This window comes from Budorcas taxicolor, chromosome 6, assembly GCF_023091745.1.
Source record: "Budorcas taxicolor isolate Tak-1 chromosome 6, Takin1.1, whole genome shotgun sequence".
NCBI lineage: Eukaryota > Metazoa > Chordata > Mammalia > Artiodactyla > Bovidae > Budorcas > Budorcas taxicolor.
The window spans coordinates 90,730,281-90,741,898 of NC_068915.1; the positions used below are offsets into that span (position 1 = coordinate 90,730,281).

An 11,618-nucleotide genomic window follows, 5' to 3' on the forward strand; every position below is an offset into this window, starting at 1 on the left:
GAGATCCAACCCGGGCCCCCTGCATTTAGGAGTGTGGAGTCTTAGCCACTGGAACACCAGGGAAGTCTCCCAATTCACTCTCTGAAGATACTTTGTCAACACAGCTATTTCCATTTGAAGGAGACTCTGATTTAACCGAGAAGAAAACTAATGTATTTTTTTTTTAATTTCCTGCCAGAATGGTACATAGTTTTCTGAGGCTTTTAAGAATTCTGCAATTTAGTGCTCGCTTCGGCAGCACATATACTAAAATTGGAATGATACAGAGAAGATTAGCATGGCCCCTGCACAAGGATGACACGCAAATTCATGAAGTGTTCCATACTTTTATGAGAAAAAAAAAGAATTCTGCAATTTAGAATCATTCCGTTTGTTGTTGTCCAGGCTTTCTCCTTTTCTTTGGAAGCTAGATTTCAAATGTTGGAAAACAATGACATCAAGATAATCTCAATAATCTAAAGAGTACTATAGGAATTAAAATTATAAATTACCAACATCAGAATGTTTCCAGATGTGGTAGAGACAATCTGAGAACAGGAGATTCCAATCCCTCAGACAGGAAAAAGAAGCAAAAAGAAAAAGATAGGACAGGGCGGCAGATGGCAAATTCCTATGGCTTCCCACTTTTGCCTACAATCGGCTTTAAAAAAATAATAAAATAAATAGCTCAGAGGTGGTTTAAAAGTTGTGCTGTTTTATTTTTAGGTAACTGAGAAATTGCCTCAAAGACTATGCCACTTTCCTGGTTCTATGGAGCTTCCTTATGGAACTTCGTTTCTATAGGAGTTGGTGATTGAGGTGAATCCTGTGATAAAAATAGGTTCAGAGGATACATCCCCGAGGGTGAATGACTGTGACCAGGAACACCTGCGCTTTGAAGACTTCCCTTGAGGGTAGCTTCCACATACAGATAGCAGTCCCTGCAGACGTGGGGCCTGGCCTCCTCCCAGACTTCAGCTTACACGTCTCCTCGAGGCTCCTTAGTTGGAGAGGAGGTGGGGGAGCTAGTGCTGTGATGTGCACCCTTTGTGGGGAGACCTGGAGTTGTCAGAACTTGGGGTGTCGGGGAAAACCTGGCTGACATGCCACAGTAGGTCCCCAGGTTCCCAGGTGCAGAGGCCTCTCTGTTCCCCTCCGAGGTCTTGGGCTGGGCAGAGGGTGTGAGGACAGGGCCGCTCACAGCTGTGCTCCCAGACAAGGAAGGGGCCCGGGTGGACGCACTCGGTCTGGAAATGACGGGCACTGGCTGAAGCTGGATGCGTGCCACCGTGCTGACTCTGGGCCTAATTCCATCTGGCACTCCAAAAATGCTGGATGGCCACAAAGCTAGCAAGGCCGCTGCCTCCCTGTTGTAAGCATACTCTGGTTGCTCCATCGGTCTTTGAATTGGCTGTAAGGAGGACGGAAAGACCAAGTTAGAGAAGACACTTCCTGGCTGGAATATACAGGCCGCTCTGTGCTAATTGACTGTTTGGGCCTGAAAGAACATTTTTTTTTTTTTTGGAAGGAGCAGTGCACAAGAATTGGCTCAGTGGCGAAGAATCTGCCTGCAATAAAGGAGACCATGTTCGATCCCTGGGTCGGGAAGATACCCTGGAGAAGGGAATGGCTACCCACTCCAGTATTCTTGCCTGGAAAATCCCATAGACAGAGGAACCTGGAGGGCTACAGTCCATGGGGTCGCAAGGAGTCAGACACGGCTTAGTGACTAAAACACATACACAGTGCGTGTATGGCCGCTGCAGGAGATGAAGAGGGTGTCTGAGACTGGGGTGACTTGCAAAAGGTAGGTGTGGTTGAAGTTGGGCTAAACTGGGAAACTGATTTGACTTTTGCCTGCTTTGCTGAGTTTTTGAATGCCATCTGTCCCCAGAGATACAAACGTAGAGCATAAGGAAGCACGTCCCAAGGACAAGTCCACGTCAACATCCCCAAGGAGAAAGTTTCTAAAGTGTCCTTAAATCCCTGCTGTACCCTCATCCATGCCACCCACGGCCTGAGTCATGTCCATGCTGGTACTTTGACCAAACAGTTACAGTGGGCCAGATATTTCCTGTCCTTTCATTTTTTCTCCCCTTTAGTATTAGTGTGTCAAAACGGTAGGACATTTTCAACAAAGAAATCCTCTTGGCACTACTGTGCTATATTCTACAAACCCTTTCACCAATCAGTGTCCTTTAATTTGGTCTAATATTTTGTATCTTTCTTGTCTCCATTGACCTATTTTTTGTCACCAGTTTCCTATTAGAATGGTAAAGTGCCACAAGCAAATACAAATAGGTCAAACTTTTTCTTTCTTTTTGTATTTTGGCTCCGCTGGGTCTTCATTGCAGTGTGTGGGCTTTCTGTAGTTGCAGCCCACGGCTTAGTTGCCCCATGGCATGTGGAATCTTAGTTCCCCATAAGGAAACAAACCCACGTCCCCTGCATTGGAAGGCTGATTCTCAACCAGAGGACCACCAGGAAAGTCTCACGTAGTTTTTACTGAGCCCAAGTTCTGTTGGTCTTTCTTGCTGAGGGAGCCACAGAGTTCTTAAGTGGCCTACAAACATCCTAGTCATTGTGTCCTAAATGATTAAATATTTTCCTGATGTAGCTGTTATTGTAGACTTAGGATTTCCTTCAGGATGATACTGGAATTGAAATAGTTTCAACTTTATATCTTCTAAACTAAAATTCCCAGTACAGAACTTTTCTGCTATGATAGAAGAATATGATAAGAAAAAAAAATCTGTTTTCACTGAATCTAAAACATTTCTATTTGGGTTCAGTACACAAGAAGTTTGAAAAATTTAGACACCTTAATTTTACCAGTCCCTCAAATATTAGCAGTGTGCTGTTTCTACAATTCAGATACAGACTTTTGTAAGTGATCTATAACAAGGATTCTAGCCTGGGAGAAATTCTGCCCTCCAGGGGACATTTGACAATGTCTGGAGACATTGTTGACTGTCCCAATAGAGGAAAAGGGTGCTAGTGGCATCTAGAGGGGACAGGTCAGGGATGCTGGCTAAACATCCTACAATGCAGCACAACCCAGCAACAAAGAATTATCCAGCCCCAAAGTGCTGCTGTTGAGACACACTGATCCAAAGTAACTTAATTCTTTGAGGAAACATAAACTCCCCTGACTTACCAGCACTGGAACTATATAGTAGCTTTTTCTGTAGCCAGGACTGCTGTCACTGCTCTCTTCAGACAAACCAAGCACCCCTTTCTGTAAACAGAAAAATGCAGTTGTCTTAGAACCCCTTTTGTTATTTTGTGGCTTCCTTTTCAAATATTTAACAGATACATATATTTTAAAACTTTGAAAATGATCCACAAAATGCTAGAAAAGGAAAAAGCATTTTATACATGGCTGATGAAAGAGAGCTGATTAGAAAACAAAATCAGAATAAGCAGTGTTTAAGATGCTGAGGTGATCTTTAATGTTCTGACTTTGTAAACATTAAAAACATTATTATAATGTTATTTAATGGATTCACATGGTGGTTTTCTTTCTTTTTAAATAATTTTTACTTTTTGGCAGCAACACGCAGCACATGGGATTTTAGTTCTCCAACCAGGGATCAAACCCGTACCCCATGCATTGGATGTATGGAGTGTTAACCACTGGACCGCCAGGGAGGTCCAGAGTGTTGTGTGAGAGTTTGTGTGTGGGGGGGGGCTAAGTTGCTTCAGTCATGTCCAGCTCTTTGTAACCCCATGGACTGACTGTAGCCTACCAGGCTCCTCTGTCCATGGAATTCTCCAGGCAAAAATACTGGAGTGGGTATCTCCTTCCCACTGAAGTGGGGGAAGCCATTTCCCTCTCCAGGGGATCTTCTGGACCCAGGGATCAAACTGTATAGTCCATCGGGTCACAAAGAGTCAGACACGACTGAGGGACTTTCACTTTCACTAGAAAAAGAGAATGTAGCCATGATTCTTACACAAACATAAAAGGAACAAGTGTCAAGCATCATATTTAATTCATTAATTAATGGGGGCACTGGCAAGCTGTTACAACACTTTAAAAAAGAACTCAATACCACACATTTCTGCTCAGATAAGGGAAACTGAAATGAATTTACAGATAGTGCAAAATGGGCACAACTGGTCAATATCCACAGGCGATAATCAATTGTGTCCTACCAGACAGTTCTCATCTCTATGCACAGGATTTAATTACGTTACTATCAGTTTTGTGCAAGTTAACTTCTATCTCTCCAGTGTTCTAAAACAGTCAAAGGCAGGGCTCCCCTGGTGGCTCAGTGGTAAAGAATTCATCTGCTGTTGCAGGAGACAGGGTTCCATCCCCAGTCCTTGAAGATCCCACATGCCTTGGAGCAACTAAGCCCCTGTGCCACAACTGTTCATCCTGTGCTCTAGAGCCCGGGAATTGTAACTCCTGAGCCCACATGCTGCAACTATTGAAATCTGTGCACCCTAGAGCCTGTGCTCCGCAACAAAGAGTTAACCCCCACTCATTGCAACTAGAGAAAAGCCTGCGCAGGAACGAAGACCCAGCACAGCCAAAAATAAATAAATAAAAATTTAAAATAAAACAGTCAAAGGCAAAATGACAATAACTGGAATAAATGCACTAGCCAGATTGTCACTAAATTTCGGTGTTTCATGATTTTTCTTTACTCTGCCTTTATTCTTCGGATGTTTTCTTCTCGACAACCCTTATGTTGCTGCTGCTGCTAAGTTGCTTCAGTCGTGTCTGACTCTGTGCGACTCCATAGACGGCAGCCCACCAGGCTCCCCAGTCCCTGGGATTCTCCAGGCAAGAACACTGGAGTGGGTTGCCATTTCCTTCTCCAATGCATGAAAGTGAGAAGTGAAAGTGAAGTCGCTCAGCCGTGTCCAACTCTTAGTGACCCCATGGACTGCAGCCTACCAGGCTCCTCCATCCATGGGATTTTCCAGGCAAGAGTACTGGAGTGGGGTGCCAGTTCCTTCTCCATGACAAGCCTTATGTTAGTGGCCACCAATTCAGTATGATTTGGGGCACTGAGAAGACACTTTCTTATCACCTGACTCTACCTACCTGCCTGTAAGGTACCTGGATTCCACAAGAGGACCTTTAGTCTCTGAGCAGAACTGGCTTCATGCCACACAACATAAATGAATCCCCACAGAGGGCAAAGTTTACAAGGTGCCTTTTGGCACACAAAGCCCTTTCACGTGTGTGATTGTTTGATTCTCAAGACAGTTCATGAAAAAAAAAAATGACAAAACTGGGAGGCTTGCCCAAGGTGACGAGAACCTAGTGAGTGATGCAGAGGGGACTTGAACCCCATCCAGGCTTCAGATGGTGTCCACTTCCTGCCATGCTCACATGCCTTACAGGTCCTACCGAAGGCAGACAGAGGCACAGAAAGAGGATTCACACTGCTCACCAAGTCCCCCAACACCACAATACTGGGAAGTTCATTCAACACACGACTCACACATTCATTGAGCACCCACTATGTTGCCAGGCGCGGGGGTCACAGTATTGAGCAAGACAGAGTCCCCATCTTTGGGAACATAAATTATAGTAGGGAAGACACATGTCAAACAACTAAGTACAGCATGGATTATTCAGCCAGGACTGTTAGAAGTGCTACAAAGAACTGCAGGGAGTGCAAGTGAGCCTGGGGCGATTTGACTAGACTGGGGATGGGGAGGGAGGATCAGGGAAGTGAAGTTCAAAGCACACTCCTAGGGATGACTAGCAGTGAAGGGTTTGGGGATGGGGAGGAGGGCATCTCTGGGGCAGGCTGGAGGGCAAAAATATTTCAGAGGAAGTAAGCAGCAACAGTGGAGACTGAGTAGGATCTCTGTTGCTCTCCTTTTTCTTCTGCCTCTGTGCCTATGGGCTCTTCTCTGAGTCTTCCAAAAAAAACCCTAAACTTAAATATTTTTTAGGTAGAATGTGTTGTGGAACTATTCTTGAGGAGACACACCTTCCCTTTATCCAAGTTAGTCTCTCTTCATGCCTTGGAGTAATTTAAACATCACTTCTGAACATTTCAGTTCAGCTCAGTTCAGTCGCTCAGTCGTGTCCGACTCTTTGCGACCCCATGAACTGCAGCTCACCTGGCCTCCCTGTCCATCACCAACTCCCGGAGTTCACTCAAACTCATGCCCATTGAGTCAGTGATGCCATCCAACCATCTCATCCTCTGTCGTCCCCTTCTCCTCCTGCCCTCAAATCTTTCCCAGCATTAGGGTCTTTTCAAATGAGTCAGCTCTTCGCATCAGGTGGCCAATGTATTGGAGTTTCAGCTTCAACATCAGTCCTTCCAGTGAACACCCAGGACTGATCTCCTTTAGGATGGACTGGTTGGATCTTCTCACAGTCCAAGGGACTCTCAAGAGTCTTCTCCAACACCACAGTTCAAAAGCATCAATTCTTCTGCGCTCAGCTTTCTTTATAGTCCAACTCTCAAATCCATAAATGACCACTGGAAAAACCATAGCCTTGACTAGACAGACCTTTGTTGACAAAGTAATGTCTCTTGTTTTTTAATATGCTGTCTAGGTTGGTCATAACTTTCCTTCCAAGGAGTAAGTGTCTTTTAATTTCATGGCTGCAATCATGCAATCTGCAGTGATTTTGGAGCCCCTCAAAAAATGTCAGCCACTGTTTCCCCATCTATTTGCCATGAAGTGATGGGACCGGATGCCATGATCTTAATTTTCTGAATGTTGAGCTGTAAGCCAACTTTTCACGATCCTCTTTCACTTTCATCATGCTGCGGCTAAGCTGCTAAGTTGCTTCAGTCGTGTCTGACTCTGTGCGACCCCATAGACAGCAGCCCACCAGGCTCCGCTGTCCCTGGGATTCATATGGATACCTAAATTACCCTTAGGGCTTCCCTGGTGATTCATCAGTAAAGAATCCACGTGCATTGCAGGAGATGCAGGAGACACAGATTCAATCCCTGGGTCAGAAAGATTCCCTGGTGGAAGACATGGCAACCCACTCCAGTTTTCCTGCCTGGAGAATCCCATGGACAGAGGAGCCTGGCAAGCTACATACAGTCCATGGGGTTGCACAGAGTTGGACACGACTGAAGCAGCTGAGCACGCATGCAAGTTACCCTTAGTTGCTTTCATTTTAGCATAAATGAATTTAGATCCTTTCTTGAAAGAGGGAATGGATATAAAAGGGTGGAGAATGTAGGGGGAAAAAAAAGAATTGATAAAGTCACTCTTATGTCCAGAGCATGAGAAATCTAGATGTCACGTGCCTTTGCGTTCCTATAGGTAAATTTAGATGACCTGGAAGGGAAAGTAATGTGAAGACATCAGTGGCGACTCACCATCTGAAATGTGAGAACTCCGTGGAGAAAGACCAGAAGACTCACATGCTGCGCCATGCTGAGTGGCTGAAAGCACAAGAGAAACTTTGTTATTCATGTAAATGAACACAAGTGTGTATAACACAGATGATGTCTTGATCAGTCTTTATTTAGCAGTGATCATGTACCGTGAGCACAAGGTACTAGAGCAGGTGGGGTTTGAAATCCTCACTTTGAAACACTTGCTAACTGTGAGACCTGGGACAAATTATTTAACCTCTTTGTGCCTTATTTTTCTCATCTATAAAATGCAGATAATATTAAAAGCTATTTCAAGGGTGATTATGAAATTCGAATGAGGACGTTCATATGATGCATTTAAAATAGTACAGGAACACGGCAGCCCTCTATACGTTTTTAGCTTTTATTATTATTACCATGCTTTGAGCTGGGCAGCAAATAGAGAGAGAAATAAAACAGAGGCCAAGCTGTGAAGAATTTATAGTCTGTCCAAGAGACTAAATAAAAGGAGTGGATTTCTGCCTCCATTGCTTACTGCTTTATCCCTTGTGTTAGTCGCTCAGTCACGTCCAACTCTTTGTGACCCTGTTAGGGGCAGCACACTGACTGAAACCGCCCACCCTGGCCAGGCTCTCTAGTAACCATTCACATGAGTCATTTTATGACAGGAGGTCCTGGTAAGGAATACGGAACTAATAAGCGATTCGTGTGCCACCAGGAAGGACTCTGAGTCAGAATGATTGGCCAAAGACAACCCGGAAACTAATCCTATTAGCATAAAACCCAAGACTGAGCCACGTGGCAGAGCAGCTCTCCTGGGTTTCCTTACCCTGCTGCTCTCTGCCCGGGTGCCTTCTTCCAATAAAGTCTCTTGCTTTGTCAGCACGTGTCTCCTCAGACAATTCTTTTCCAAGTGTTAGACCAGAGTCCACTCTTGGGGCCCTGGAGAGCGGCAACCCCTTCCTACAACAACCCCATGGCCTAGAGCCTGCCAGGCTCCTCTGTCCATGGAATTTTCCAGGCAAGAATACTGGAGTGGGTTGCCATTCTCTTCTCCAGGGGATCTTCCTGACCCAGGGATGGAACTGGGGTCTTCCCTCATGCAGGCAGATTCTTAACTGAGCCACTAGGGAAATGAGATAAAGAGGATCCATAAACTGGATGCAACTCAGAGTGAGTTTGACCTGAACAGTGCCTTGCACAGCTGTCTAGATCAGAAGATGAATCTTTTGACATTGAAAAATATTTAAAGCAACCTAGTGGTGCATGGGTCCTAGAAAATCAGGTTCTGGTTAAGCACTGGACACTGCTGAGGTCCTGGATGCTTCTTGACATGCATAACTTGTCCCCTCGCACTCAGAAGCCCCAAATCACTTTCCTTTGTGTTAGCACAAGATAGGTTATGAGCCCCAGTTCTAACAACACCTTTAAGGTTTCTCATCGCTGGGTGCTCCCTATGCACATGTGCAATGCACATGTTAACAAACTTCTGCTTGTTTTTCTCTTGTTTATTTGTCTTTGTTAGTCTTCCAGGGTTCCAACTGGAGATCCTAAAATGAGTAAAGGAAAAAATGGATTTTTTCCCTTCCCTATTTCCTGCCTACCTGTCACCCCCAAATCCTTTTTATTTATTTTTGGTTGCACTGGGTCTTTTTGCTATGTGTGGCTTTCTCTAGTTTCTGCCAGGGGGCTACTCTCTAGTTGCAGTGAGAGGACTTCTTCTTGCAGTGGCTTCTCTTGTTCCTGGAGCACAGGCTCTGGGCACACGGGCTTCATTAGTTGTGGTGTGCATGGTTATTTGCTCCGCAACATGTGGAATATTCCTGGAGCAGGGATCGAACTCATGTCCCCTGCATTGGCAGGCAGATTCTTATACACTGAGCCACAGGGAAGTTCCACCCCAAAATCCCTTATTGAGAACTTTCTATACTCCAGGTCCCATGTAGTGCGCTTTCCACATATTATTTCATTTGATCCTTTCAGTGACTGCATCAGGAGGGTATTTTATATGCACATTTTGTACATGAGGAAGTCAAGGTTAGAAAGGTTAATAAGATCTCCAAGGTCACACCAAAGGAGGTGGTACAGCAGGGTTTGAATGTCTGTCTGATTCCAGCTGATTTTTTCTGATCCCCATGCCTCTGTTTCTTACTAGGCTCTTTGGAGTTGGACAGGGTAATGGGCATGCATAAATATTTTACCATTTACACAATCCTTTTCTCAAAACAGCCTAAAGCTGTGGTTCTCAGGTAGATCCAGGCAAAATTGAACTTTATTTGGAATTTTCCCAGGAGTCGTCCGCCATTTTGGAAAATCACAATGCCAGTGGCCAAACTGCCTGCCACTTACATTTGCAAGTGCCTATTGTATTCATGGAAGTCTGCCTGGAAGCCACGGAGCTGACAAACATTGTGTTCTGGGATTATAGTTACAGGTTGGCCTTTGGGAGATGAGTAAATTTAGATGAAAATCATAAAGCCGGGATCCTCCTGATAAGATGAGTGTTATTTGTTCAGTCATGTCCAACTCTTTACGACCCCATGGACTATACACTGCCAGGCTCCTCTGTCCATGGGATTTCCCAGGCAAGAATACTGGAGTGGGTAGCGATTTCCTTCTCCAGGGGATCTTCCTGACCCAGGGATCAAACCCAGGTCTCTGCAGGCAGGTTCTTTACCGCCTAGCCACTAGGAAAGCCCTTGGTAAGATTAGTGCCCTTAAGAAGAGATCAGACAGATTGCATGCTTCTCTTTCTTTGTGTCTCTATCATGTGAAGATACAGTAAAAAGGAGGCTGCCTGCAAGCTAAGAAGAAAGCCCTCACCAGAACCTGACCATGCTGGCCCCTGACCATGCCGGCCCCTGACCATGCCTAGCCTCCAGAACTGTAAGAAATAAATACCCAATCTGCCCAGCGTATGGTACTTTGTTATAGGAGCCCAAGCTAAGACATAGGCCCGCTGTACTGCTCCCAAGACTTGCTCTTCAAGCCCCTTGGTTCTAGTGTGGTACAGTTCCAGGTGCTGGGATACCTCTGTACCTGGGAGCCACTTGCCCGTCGTGCACAATGTTACTGTCTACTTTTATTTTCCCATGAATCTAGGGTCTTCCTCTAACACACCCCAGACCAGCACTCCCCAGAGTGGGCCATTCCCCATCCACCATTCAGCCTTCTGTATTAATGAAGGACAGCTGGCCTGACTTTATGGAGGCTGATTAAGCTGATTCTCTGTCTGAGAAATGTTAACCCACAGAGATGAGCTCTCTGTCCCTCCCTATGACATTGTCTGATAGTCCACCTTTAAATAATCATTCCTTTGACTTAAGTTACTGCCTCTCCTAATATTTGGTTCAATCCAATAAACATTTACTGTGAAAGGTGATAGGGATAAAGAGATGACAGTTAGTATCTTTTTACTGAAGGCTTGTCAGGTCTGCCAGTTACACTGGGCACTTATGAAGGAAAAGCAACCTGGCCCAATCTGCTTATTAAGAATGCTCCATGTCAGAGGAGAATTATGCACTCATGTTTGGTCAGGGACAATGAGAAGTGAAGCCAGAACTGCCTGGAGAAAGGGTCACAGAGAATACATTTCTCAGGGTCCCAAATAGCTTCCAGAAATCTAGAGAACCACCTCAGGAAAGTTAGGCCAAGTGGGGAGCTCTGTCATAGCGATAAAAAGTTTTAAATAATAATTAAAAAACCAATCATAATAAAACTAATCCTCACTAAGGTCTCATTACAGCCAAGGCACTGTGCTATCTGTTTGACCTTCCCAACAAACTACAAGGGGCTTCCCTCATAGCTCAGTTGGTAAAGAGACTGCCTGCAGTGCAGGAGAACTGGGTTTGATTCCTGGGTTGGGAAGATCCCCTGGAGCAGGAAATGTCAACCCACTCCATTATCCTTGCCTGGAGAATCTCATGGACAGAGGAGCCTGGTAGGCTGCAGTCCATGGGGTCGCTGAGAGTTGGACACGACTGAGCGACTTCCCTTTCACTTTTCACTTTCATGCATTGGAGAAGGAGATGGCAATTCACTCCAGGGTTCTTGCCTGGAGAATCCCAGGGACAGCGGAGCCTGGTAGGCTGCCGTCTATGGGGTCGCACAGAGTCGGACACGACTGAAGCGACTTAGCAGCAGCAGCAGCAGCACTTCTACTAAACTATACACTCCTCTAGATGTTTGACAAAAGGGAAAACATATAATGACCTAGTCTTACCATTTCAAGTTTGAATAACAAAGAAATGTAAGGAGAAATCTTTTGCATTCGCAGCCACAAACTTGGCTGATTCGTTTCTCCCTTTTCCCTTCAGC

At 45.1% G+C, this 11,618-nt stretch overlaps 1 non-coding gene across 1 annotated transcript; it reads left to right on the plus strand.

Moving 5' to 3' along the window:
- Positions 1-222: 222 nt before the first annotated feature.
- LOC128050129 (U6 spliceosomal RNA) lies at positions 223-329 on the plus strand. The gene has a single exon (XR_008199639.1). It is a non-coding gene; the product is annotated as a U6 spliceosomal RNA (small nuclear RNA).
- The last annotated feature ends 11,289 nt before the right edge of the window (positions 330-11,618 follow it).